Genomic DNA, 12,311 nt, shown 5'->3' on the forward strand with positions numbered 1-12,311 from the left:
CTTAGGGACCCTTTTGAGCAGCTTCTCTGACCTTAAATTTATTACCAAACAAGTGGTAAAATATCGTAACTCTCAGACCTGCTATGACTGTTAGTTCCTAGTTTGCCAGTGTTAATCATTCATAACTGATTCCAACGAGGCTGCAAATTTGTATTTTGTTTATTGGTCAATTGACCATAATAAAACACACAAGTGATTGGTTTTTTAGTGGTAAATTTTAAAGAATTTACTATTGCCATTCAATCCGGATCATTTCCCTAAAGGTGGCCTTATGCCTGACATTTCCAGGCATCTTCACGTATGGTTGCTCCCACATAAAGAACTCACATCATTCTCAGTGATGCCGTGAGTCACAGATGGCTTCAACACAAAAAGGCTTGTGTTGAACAATTGCCTCCGCGTGTGCATTAGAAAAACAAATTATTCATGAGCAACTGAACTTTTTGTTCAACAACTTGTGCTGCCCGAACTCCAAATTCACAAGGTTAATCGTGCATGGTCAGCGAAGAAAGAAGTTTAAACGCATGCTCTCAGATATCACCACCAGACTGCAGAGTCCGCTTTGTGTTTTAATTTGTTGTCTAGTAAGGTTTGTTAAGCAATTGGATGAAGTGTGTCAGATACCCACGGATGCAGTCATCTCCCTGTTTTTGGATCTTCTTCCATTCCTTTAGTCTTGGGTCATGTTAGCAGGGAATCATTCTCCCAGGTCACTTATAAATAGGAACACTCTTATGGTTTGCTGTTTGCAATTTGCTGATGAACAGAGTTGCCAAAGCTTACCAGAGCTCTGTCCCAGGAATGGTTTTCAGTGCTATAGCTCCACACAGTCCTTTGTGAAGAAAGAGCTAGGCCTGACAATGGCTACTCCTTACCATCACTGAGCCTGGAATCACAGGACACAGAAGGCCAGTGGGTGTGGCATCTGGGGGTCCTGTAGCCACTTCACAGACTCACCACCTTCACGACTGCTCTGACAAATTGGGGTAAAAAGAAGAAGTAAATTTGTGAGAGGGAATAGAGAGTCCAGTAGGGTCTACTACCAGATGTTGTCAAACAACTGCCAAAGAGCCTGCCAATTGCGAGTGAGCACTTCCATCCCAGCACATGGCCCAGCCGGGTCACAAATGTGTGTGTTGTGTTCAGTCTACCCAAGTTCTGCACCAACAGATCAGGGATTCACAGGGTGCTTCAAAAGTTCTCCTAGAACACCTGCATAATATGACCTCCCTCACAGACTGCCAAATCCCTCCTCAAAACCCACTTCTTTCATTCAGACTTTGGTACGAGCCCCTAGTTCCTATGCCCTACTGCAGGGATGTCCAACAGGTCAATCGCAATCTGCTTGTCTATTGCGGTAGGTCCCTGGTCGATCCTGGTTGATTGTGTGATCCTGATCGATTGCCCCCCCCCCCGAAAAGAAGAAGCAAAAGCTCTACAACTTTGGTCAATACAGTGGGTAGATCACTGCCAGGTTTTTCTTAGTGGTAGTACATCGCAGTCTCTTGGAAGCTGGACATCCCTGGCCTACTAGAGCCAGTGTGGTGTAGTGGTTAAGAGCGGTAGTCTCGTAACCTGGGGAACCGGGTTCGCGTCTCCACTCCTCCACATGCAGCTGCTGGGTGACCTTGGGCCAGTCACACTTCTTTGAAGTCTCTCAGCCCCACTCACCTCACAGAGTGTTTGTTGTGAGGGAGGAAGGGATAGGAGAATGTTAGCCACTTTGAGACTCCTTCGGGTAGTGATAAAGTGGGATATCAAATCCAAACTCTTTTTCTTCTTCTTCTTCTTCTTCTTCTTCTTCTTCTACTACTACTACTACTACTGTAACCAGGCTTGAGTATCTGCAGCTGATGCAGTTTGTACCTTCTTCCCCTATTTACTCCTGCCCAGTCCTTTTTTCTGGGGGGATGTGGGGGGACACATACCCCTAAACATTTTGTGAATCTACGTTTGGCCTCATTGTGGGGCAGTATTTCAATATGAGTAGGAAAATGAGAGTACCCCTAAACATTTTTTTAAGAAAAAAAGCACTGCTCCTGCCTCTCCTTACTCTCCAACTCCATGTTGAATTTTGAATTGTAAATTCCTTAGGACGGGTACCTGGCCTCTTGTATGCTGTAAAAAAAGCATGTACAGTGTGTGCTCTCCCCAGTTTCAATCTATATAGATGGATGGATGGATGGATGGATGGCACCTATGCCCATGCCTTTCAGTGGCATCTGTGGAACCACTCCTTTGGGCAGGAATGGGGAACTTACAGGCCTTGAGCTTCTGTTGGACTACAGCTCCCATCATCCCTGACTATTGGTCATGCTAGCTGGGGTTGATTGGAGCTGTAGTCCAACAACATTGGGAGGCCCACAGATTCCCCATCTCTGCCTTTGAGTTAAAGAGGTATCTCTGGAAGAAGCATGGGGGCAGAATCAAGATGCCCCTGGGCACTTTCTTTCCTGAAGGGGTGTCTGCATTGCAACCCGTGGTGCTTCATGGTGCAGTGAAATGGTGACAGATATATAAATATATGGAAAATGAAGGTTCATCCGTGGAAGAGTTAACTGGGAAATTGTGAATTTCTACTTGCAAATTGCTAAACTGTGGTTAAACTGTGACAAAATAGGGGGCATTATCTGTCTGGCAATTCACCGACCATTATAAATAGTCAGTGAATCACTCTCTGAACTCTCTGTGTTGCATTTTCATCAGGAGTTGTCAAGAGCCTAAAATTGCCTGTGTCATATAAAAGCTACAGTGGGCATCTTGCCCAATTTTAGCTGGTGTATCTTAAAAGGCTCAAGACATTTCCCTGCTTGAGGTGAAGGACAAGGTGACCCTCATTCCACATTCTGCACACAGAAGTAATTGGACAGACACTTGAATTTCATTTCCACGTGGTAATGTTACAGCATCCATAGAATCATAGAACTGTACAGTTGGAAGGGACCCTGAGAGTCATCTAGTCCAATGCCCTGCAATGCAGGAATCTCAACTAAAGCATTCGTGGACAGATGGCCATCCAACCTATGCTTAAAGCACTCCAAGGAAGGAGACCCCACCACCTCTCATGGGAGTCAAACAGCTCTTACTGTCAGAAAGTTCTTGTTTGGTTGGGATCTCCTTTCTTCTGATTTGAATTCATTGGTTTGGATCTTACCCTCTAGAGCAGCAGAAAACAAGCTTGCACCATCCTCCATGTGACAGCCCTTCAGATATTTGAAGGTGGCTATCATCTCTCCTCTTAGTCTCCCCTTTACCAGGCTAAATATACAAAATTCCCTCAAACATTCCTAAAGCTTGGTTTCCAAATGCCTAATCATCTTGGTTACCCTCCTCTGAACAAATTCCAGCTTGTTAACATCCTTCTTAAATTGTGGCACCCAGAACTGGACACAGTACTCCAGGTGTGGTCTGACCAAGGCAGTAGAGAGGGGGAATATTCTTCCTTCCAGGTTTCCTTGCAGCCAGTTTTGGCTATCGGGCAGGCTGGCTCCTGACTGTTGGCCTAGGCAGGTCAAGGTGCCTTCCCCCATACCCAGGGGTGGTCAATGCTGTGCCCCCCAGATGCTGTTGTACTCCATCAGCCCTAGCCAGGATTGCCAGTGATTAGGGATGATGGAAGTTATTGTCCAACAACACCTGGAGGGCACTATGTTAGTTACTTCTACTCTGAACCAACTGGAAATGTAGTTAATAAAGTTGTGTCCCATTTATTCATGCAGTGCTGTGTGTTGGCTCCATCGTTTGTCCTGTATTCCTACTGGGGCAGAAATGAATGTTCTGTGTTCAGGCAGTTGGGTCATGGTAAATTATGTTGCAGAATGTGTTTTATATATGAAACCGCATTCATAATATATTACAAAGATGCTGGCAAGTGAAAGCCCATCACGGGTCTTGGGTTATATTGGAGAAAAAGTGACATGTTGGTGAAAAGATGCTTCCTAGCCATCCATGAAAGATGGGCAATCCATCACGCTCTCCCACTCCCCAAGCAGTGAATTTAGTCACTTTTTAAAAAACAGTGCAAGCTACATTGAAAGACAACTCATTCCATTGTTCCAGGGATAGCTAGCCATCAGTCAACGGGCCTTATCTAGCCCACAAAACAATTTCTAAAAGTCCCTACAAAACCCTACAAAATTTGGTGGCACCACCACTTTTCTCCTTATCACACCCCCCACCAACTTCCCTTGGTACCTTCTTGTTGCTGGTTTTCACTTGATACACATCTGAAGACCCTCCCCTTGCTTAGGTTGTCCACGCCTCTTCCTCTGCACATGCCCCAGGTGAATGAAGAAGGAAATGGTGATTGCGATCTTGGTATATGCTCACCCACAACATCATTGGGAAGGTGTGCATAGACACACACAGCACTACATCTGTTTTCAAATGGGCACACTGTATGGTAATGTAGTATAAATGAAAGCAGATTCCCAAAAATTGCTTTACAATGGCAAAAAAAATATGCAATAGATCTCGGTTGTATGTGGGCTACATTTAAAAAAACAAAACCCACAAATAACACTGGGTCCCCATTGATTCTGGAGTAAAATGTCATGTGTATGCAGCCTATGTATGGTCATGTGCCTTGTTAGGGGTTTCAGACCAAACGCCCGTGCTTTTTTCTTGTTAGATAAGCATCCAAAATACAGCCACATGCCTCTAGGAGCTCAGAAATAAATATCTATGCTCATTACCTAAATTATATAGGAAGAGGCTTGGAAACAGGTGGCTAAATACTAAATATACTGGTTGATTTCCAAGTATCCTCAATGGGGTGCAATGAAAATGGCATGAAAAACAGAAAAACGGCAGCTTGCCTAAGGCAAGTAGAAGCCATGTACCACCCTCTATGTGAATAACAGAGAATCAATAGACCAATTGAGAGCAAGAGCGAGAGAGCAGCACATTTTGGCATTATTCCTCACTGCCACCCCTTCCCCTTCCCATATTTGCACTTTGGAAAACAGATTGAAAATATTCTACCAGCAGACAGTTTCAAATACAGTGTTAGAAAGTTATTCTGCTTGAGGAAGTGACAGAAAGCTCTGTCACTAGATTTAGATTATTCATAGCCTGCGGCATTTCAGAGAGAGAGAGAGAGATGGGAAAAAGGACTGAAGAAAACAGAGAACTGGGAGATGTTGTAGAGATGATGCAAGAACAATCTGGGTAATTTGAAGGAGAAGCAGATGAGGCAATCACATTCAGGGAAGTGAAACTGATTTGACTTTTAAAAAATGATCCGTGCAGCAACTGTTGCTAGTTTTGCAGTGAGAGTGCCTGAGCTTCAACATCCAGCACTCCAACAGTTTATGATCCCCCTCCCCGCAAAGGCTTTGCATCCTTTTGGCTTTCCTCTCACACTAGTGCAAGAACAGAGCTGACTCACTCATGCATGTGCATAACTCGAGTCAGTGTCTCATCCCTCAGTGAATATGTGAGCCAGGGGCACTGAAAAGTGTTTTTTCTAAAATGATGCAATGTGGTGATCCGAAAGCTCTGTCCATGGTGGCTCCTTCAACATCATTCTTCACCATGTCTGTTCTTGCAAGTCTGTGGAGTGGGAGCTGCTTGAAAAGGCACCTTTACAGAGGCAGGTCCAACTGGCAAGTGCTTTTCTTTTCTTTTGTAAAGCAGCCTGGGATTGAGCAATGCACATCTCCAAGGCCAACCTAAGCGCATGGTGTCAGTATGCAACATCCTGTCAAGTCTTCCTTTGTTTGCATTCCAATCAGTGCTGAGCAGCTGGACCTGAGAGCTGCCATTTAAATCCCATAATGCCCCTAATCTGATCTCACACCCAAACATTGTGGTTCATTTAAATAGGCATTCCTTGCTTCACCTGTGTGAGCATGGATCAAGGTGCTGATAAAGTGATTGCCACCAATTTGATGCCCATAAAAGAGGATTACACAAAGATGGAGGATAAGGCTGTCCACTGTTGGAGGCAATATGTCTCTGAATACCAATTGTTGGTCCTGCTTCCTATACGCATCTAGTTGGCCATTGTGAGAACATTGTGAGAACAGGATGCTGGACTAGAAGGATCAGATGGGCTTTTGGCCTGATCCAGCAGGACTTTTCATACGTTCTAACTTCATACCAGCTAGTTTTGCCAGGGACAATCTGTGAATGTGTGTCAGCATGTTGAAATTTGCTGATTGACCAAACCAAACCACACCACCTCTGTAGAACTACCTGCACATGGCAATGTTTTTGAATCCAATTGAATCTGTATCCTTTCTAGGTCTGTGGGGAGATAAACTTTAACCAAAAGTATGCTTTATGGAGATCGAGAAGCAATAAGAGCTTTTGGGAATGGCGCAGCAATTAATTCGGAGTCGCCATCTTGCAAAAGGATTTATAGCCGGGAGGAAGAACGGACTTGTTTTTAGACTGCATTCCTAGTGAATCTCCTCAGAGGTTTTGAGAAAGGAGGCAGATTGGTGAAGATTAATGACGCTAAGACTGTTTGATGTATGGAAGTGATGTTATATGGAAAACGTCTGGATATGGCTACTGGATAAAAAAAATAATATCCACGCAGGATTACAAACTGTTCTAACCAGCTTGCGGAGACTATCAGAGGTCACAAAGAGAAAGGAAAAATATATGAAAATAACAACAAGAGATGTGGAAAAACAATAAGAAAGGACTGGATAGTACTGTGAACATCATAAGGTTAGATTTGTGGACATTAAAACAGCAGTAAGAAGCAAGAAGTTTATTGGATCCCCTTCGGAACTTGAAATATGGGTACCCCCAACAAAAATGTAAAATTCGGCTGTGTAATTTGGAATTTATGTAATCTGGTTTGATTTGATGTGATTGGTCGGTTAATAAAAAAATATTCTTAAAAAAAAAGAATCTGTATCCTTTCTTTAAGTAAAGGTAAAGGGATCCTGACCATTAGGTTCAGTCATGGACGACTCTGGGGTTGCGGTGCTCATCTCGTTTTATTGGCTGAGGGAGCCGGCGTACAGCTTCTGGGTCATGTGGCCAGGATGACTAAGCCGCTTCTGGCGAACCAGAGCAGTGCACAGAAACACCGTTTACCTTCCCGCCGTAGTGGTACCTATTTATCTACTTGCACTTTGACGTGCTTTTGAACTGATAGGTTGAAAGGAGAAGGGACCGAGCAGCTGGAGCTCACCCCGTCGCGGGGATTTGTTGATAGCACTGCAAGGAAAAAAGGCCCCCGAGGAATGAAAATCATAAGGAATGATACTCAAAGGTTTCTAAATGAATGTGGAGATGAACTCTTTTTTAATGTTAATTTAAACATTTTGAGGTTTTTGCCTATATGCTGCAGCTAACTGAACTTTTCAGAAGACTGATAGTAATGAACAAACTTGGCTTGTAGATGGATGCTGCCTCAAGGAGAATTTCCATAGTAATGCTGTCCAATTATAATTCAGAAATGATGTATCATTAGAGTAAACACTAACGGCATTTTGGTTATCTACAATTAACACGGGCAAATATTTGCTAGGTGAATTGTCAGAGGAAAGATGGATGAGTTCCAAACGGATCTTGGGAAAGCACGTTTGAAAGGTTTCCAGCTCAAAAAAGGCTCTTATTTTTAAGAGGATGGATAAAATTGAATGCACTCTGTGCAGTGATTAAACCCTCACAAATTGGGAGAATATATTTAGAATTAAATAAAAAAAGATGAATATACTTAGAAAATATATTACTGTAACCTTTTTTTAAAACAAAAAAAAATCCCCCCTAGAATAACTGTTAGGAAAAATCTTATTATATTGTCATTGATTTAATACCAACACCGGCTGCACTCATTAATCTATGCAAGTCATTTCAAAACACTTGGGGTCTGATCCATTTGGCTTTAAGAAACGAATAAGTCTGCTTGAATAGGGAAAAGAGCCATTTAATCCACCATTTTGTTTCCCACAGGGGCCAAACAGATGCCTATGGGAAGCTCACAAGCTGGAAAAGAAGATAATAGCCCTCTCCCACTCCTGGTTTCCCGCAGCCTATATTCGGAGGCACACTGCCTCTCAATAATGACTGGTAGCCATTGGTACCATATCCTCCATGAATATGCACTTGAGAACACTGTGCAAGGGGTTGTGACAGGTAGGCGGGACAACCATCATAATGGCATGACCTGATTGACAGGTGGGTTGCCCCACCCACCTGACAAAGTTGGCCCACGCATTGGGGCCAGATGTGGAGCCAAAAAGCTAGTCTAGATCCCATGCATCAAAAAAGGTTGCACTATAAACTGATTGTATGAAGACTCCCCCACATTCCAGGACTCCAACATCCATATACTATGCATCCGTACATACTACTCATTGGACGACCAAAGTAGTATGAAAAGCTTTACTGTACATCATCAGTGCAAGTGTATGGACTTGTCGCAGCAGTGTGGAAAACCTATTTTAGGCATTTTGCCAGTAGCTGAAGATCACTCTCGATTGCATAAATGCCAGGGGCCATTGTGGTTTTTCCAACATAGTAGCTCTATTGCATAAAGAGTCTGCTCTAAACTCAATGGCATTGCCACACAAGTGGCAAAAGGAATAAATAGCAATTGCCAAATGGAGAACCAAGTGGATTGCAAATAGCACTGTTCTGTTCCTGCATGTAATTCAGAATACTAAACATCTGGAAGTTACATCCACTTACAACTGTCATAGACTGCAGTCTTAAAAGAGATGCGAGCTTTCAGTTTTATGTACATAATATTTAGAGGCATAGAATAACTTTAAATGGAAGGAAGGAAGGAAGGAAGGAAGGAAATACAAACAACTCTTTTGCAAGGGAAGCTTGCAAAAGGACAAGAAAAAGGGTCCTGATCTATTGGAGCTCATTGTCTGATTTACTGACTAGGAAGCAGCTAACAGTATACAAAATCATCCCCAGCACAATACAGCCAACCCAAGAATCACAGTGGTTCCCAATTGGTGGTTCATGGACCCCAGAGGGCACCATGGCACCATTCACATAAAAAGACTACCTTAGAGATATCAACCTTTTCAGCAGTAGGGGGTCCTTGGATTGGCTTTTGCAAAACTGGGGGTCTGCAGTACTTAGCAGTTGGGAACCGCTGCTTGAGAATCCCAGTAATGCATTGCATTTTATCAGGAGATTGTGTTTGCATAGTGTTGCCCTGCACACATATGTGCAGGACATTCTTATGCATGTTAGTTGGGATTCAGTCCCCGCTCAGTGGAGCTGACTTCCACATACGTAATCATTGGAATGGAGCCAAAAAATGGAAAGGAGGTGCACAGAAAGCCAGTGTGGTGTCGTGAGTAGATTGTTAGGCGGGGGGAAATGTCATCACATGTTTGGTTAGTGCTGAAGCTCACTGGGCGACCATTGTTGCAAGACATAACAAAGTTCTAGGCTTCCTCAAGAAAGAGAGGGATGCAAAATCCAACAAGGCAAAAATGGCATTCTGGAATGAAGAAGATCTGGCAGATATATCCCAGTAGCCAGGGACAGTTCCAAGCTGACAGAGTGGGTTTATATCGAAATAGTGGTGGAGAGTAGCAGGCAGTAGCAACACTCTTAATTTCCCACAAAATCCTGGAGCATTAGGAAAGGAGTATTTGCTTCATGTACTGTCACATAAAGCTAAGAGTCAAGGCAAAGCATCCCCGTATCAAACAAGAACCTGAGCACAGGAATGCATCTTATGCAAAGCTGTAATCAGTGTACAAACTTAGCTTTAATTAGTTTAGGCATGCTTTGGCTTTGCTACAGCAATAGTGACGGAGCCTCTTTCTAAATTAAATGTCTGTAAGCACACATACAAATGAAGCTGTGTATTTATAGTAAATCAATATACAAAGAGAAGAGCTTATATGTACGCAGTTACAAGACAAGGAAACAAAATAGCCACACCCAGGTTTCTTCAAATTACTGTTATTCTTTTAAAAACGCTGCTCCTCTCTGTTTCTCTCTCTCTCTCTCTCTCTCTCTCACACACACACACACACACACACACTACAAATGATTAGCTACTGTTCTATTTTGGGTGGGAGAACATCTGAGCTTAGAACATTTCACAGATACGTAAATTGTAACTTGGAATAGTGAACTCCTGCCTACCTTGTCCTTAGGCAGAGTGGAGGCATGGCAGACGTGCTGGTGCAGAGGTAGCATTTCCAGAGACAGTTTTGTAGGTCAAAGTTGCCCATCATCAGTTAGGGATCAGAAATACCTGAAATTCACCTTTCACATTAGTATGTTCTTTTTATTTCTTTCCTTCCACCCAGGAGTTTTTAGTGGGGGGTGGGGGCAGGAAAGTCTTCACCACTAGAACCTATGCAAGTTCTAAACTTTAGGATCATACACTAGGCCATCAGATTATGTGTTCATCTACACTAATATATTCTGTGCTGACTGGTATTGGTTCTCTAGGATCTTAAGCAATGGTCCCCCCCCCCCCACACACCTGGTTTTTTTCACATCCCCGTAGCAGAACCTGTGGTCCCTTTCCTTCTAAATTTTACATATTGATGATTAAGGCCAAAGACCTTAGTCGGGCAACTGACAAAGTGGCAAAATGGAGACACCTAGGCATGGTATCTAATTGTCTGCTGTGCCTGTAGTTCAGAATGTTTGCTTCTCCAAAAAGGTACTAAATTATTGTTTTTTCCCCATCAGCAGCACCATAGTAACATCCTCCTAGAGTGCATCATTTGAGTCAGTGAGTCCCCTCTGCACTTTTTTCTGTTTCTCTCACACAGGCTCTCCCTGGGTTGCTTAGTTCTGTGACGTCAATTCCCCACAGGCAGACAATGTCATTATCATTACCAGACAAAGACATGCAAGTAAATTTGTCCCATGGGATTGCTGATATTATTGACCCAAACTAATGTAGTCTGACTACTGAGAAATGCTGATTGAAGCTATGTGACATACTACGGCTTGCTAATATCAATCAAAAATGACGCCGTCGCTTTTTAAAGTGGGTAGAAGCTTTTACGACCCGATACAGTCCTTGAACACAGTTGCCATCCACATGGCCAGCGCAGATGGCGCTGGGGCAAGAGTTGCCAGATTCCAGATTACTCACGCCCAGATCTGTTCCGACTGCTGTGCGACAATAAAAACTATTTCTTTCCTCAGGGCGCCTGGTCATCTCTCTTCTCCTGTTTGCCAAAGCCACCAGGACTCCTGTGTTGCCTCGTCGTAGGCAAAAGGGGAGAAGGGACAAGGGCAGGAGTGGGTTGGGAAGAACTGTGACTGCACCTCTTTTCACAACGGCAGAACTGTTCAAAGAACAGGCTGGTTCTCTTGATTGCAGCTACCAGGATAGCACCACGGTTTTGCGACTCCGTTGCAATCCAGAAGGCCGTCCTAATAGAAAAGCAGTCATTGTGAAAATGAAAATGGTGAGAAGGCCGGCTTGGGCTGACAAAGAAAAGAAAAAGAAATGCACATATGGACAGCAAAATTCAAAAGAGAATAAACAAAACAGAAGTGTAGAGATCTTTTGATATTTGGTGTACTTGTTCACATTTCCCACCATTTGCAGGATAGTTGACAGTACAAACTTATTCAAGTAACTATGAAGGAATTATTTGGGGGGTGTGGTCCTACTTATTTGATCATGTGGTTCTAACCATGTTTTATTGAGATATGATTGATTTGTTATTATTGTAGTTTGCTTCTCTGAGCTTTAGATTGGAGGGAGGACAGGATATAAACATATTACATATCTATCAAATAAAGAAATAAATGCCTACCCAGAAGTAAGCCCAGTTGGGTTCTCATCAGAACCAGCTATGAATGGTGGGATGGAGGGGGTAGTCTAACAACATTTGGAGGCCCACAGATTCCCCGTTCCTGGTGCATATGATTGCATCCTTGGACTCTTAATATGTGATTGGTGCAATAAATCTCCTAGGCCCTTGGGGCATTTATTCAAGTGAATTAAAGGTAAAGGGACCCCTGACCATGAGGTCCAGTCACGGACGACTCTGGGGTTGCAGTGGTCACCTTGCTTTACTGGACGAGGGAGCCGGCGTACAACTTCCGGGTCATGTGGCCAGCATGACTAAGCCACTTCGGCGAACCAGAGCAGCACATGGAAATGCCGTTTACCTTTTCGCCAGAGCAGTACCTATTTATCTACTTGCACTTTGAGGTGCTTTCAAACTGCTAGGTTGGCAGGATCTGGGACCGAGCAACGGGCGCTTACCCCGTCACAGGGATTCAAACCACCAACCTTCTGATCAGCAAGCCCTAGGCTCAGTGGTTTAACCCACAGTGCCACCCACGTCCCACTCAAGTGAATTAGAACCTCATTAAAAGGTGTGTTATAGGTT

The 12,311-nt window shown here is 43.5% G+C and overlaps 1 long non-coding RNA gene across 1 annotated transcript; it reads right to left on the minus strand.

Moving 5' to 3' along the window:
* Nucleotides 1-960: 960 nt before the first annotated feature.
* Nucleotides 961-10,320, minus strand: LOC308457586. The gene is made up of 3 exons (XR_013977019.1): nt 10,087-10,320; nt 4,330-4,395; nt 961-973 (listed from the first exon to the last, which is right to left on the minus strand). It is a non-coding gene; the product is annotated as an uncharacterized lncRNA (long non-coding RNA).
* Between the last annotated feature and the right edge of the window lie 1,991 nt (nt 10,321-12,311).

Source organism: Podarcis pityusensis, assembly GCF_964106645.2.
Source record: "Podarcis pityusensis genome assembly, chromosome: 10".
NCBI lineage: Eukaryota > Metazoa > Chordata > Lepidosauria > Squamata > Lacertidae > Podarcis > Podarcis pityusensis.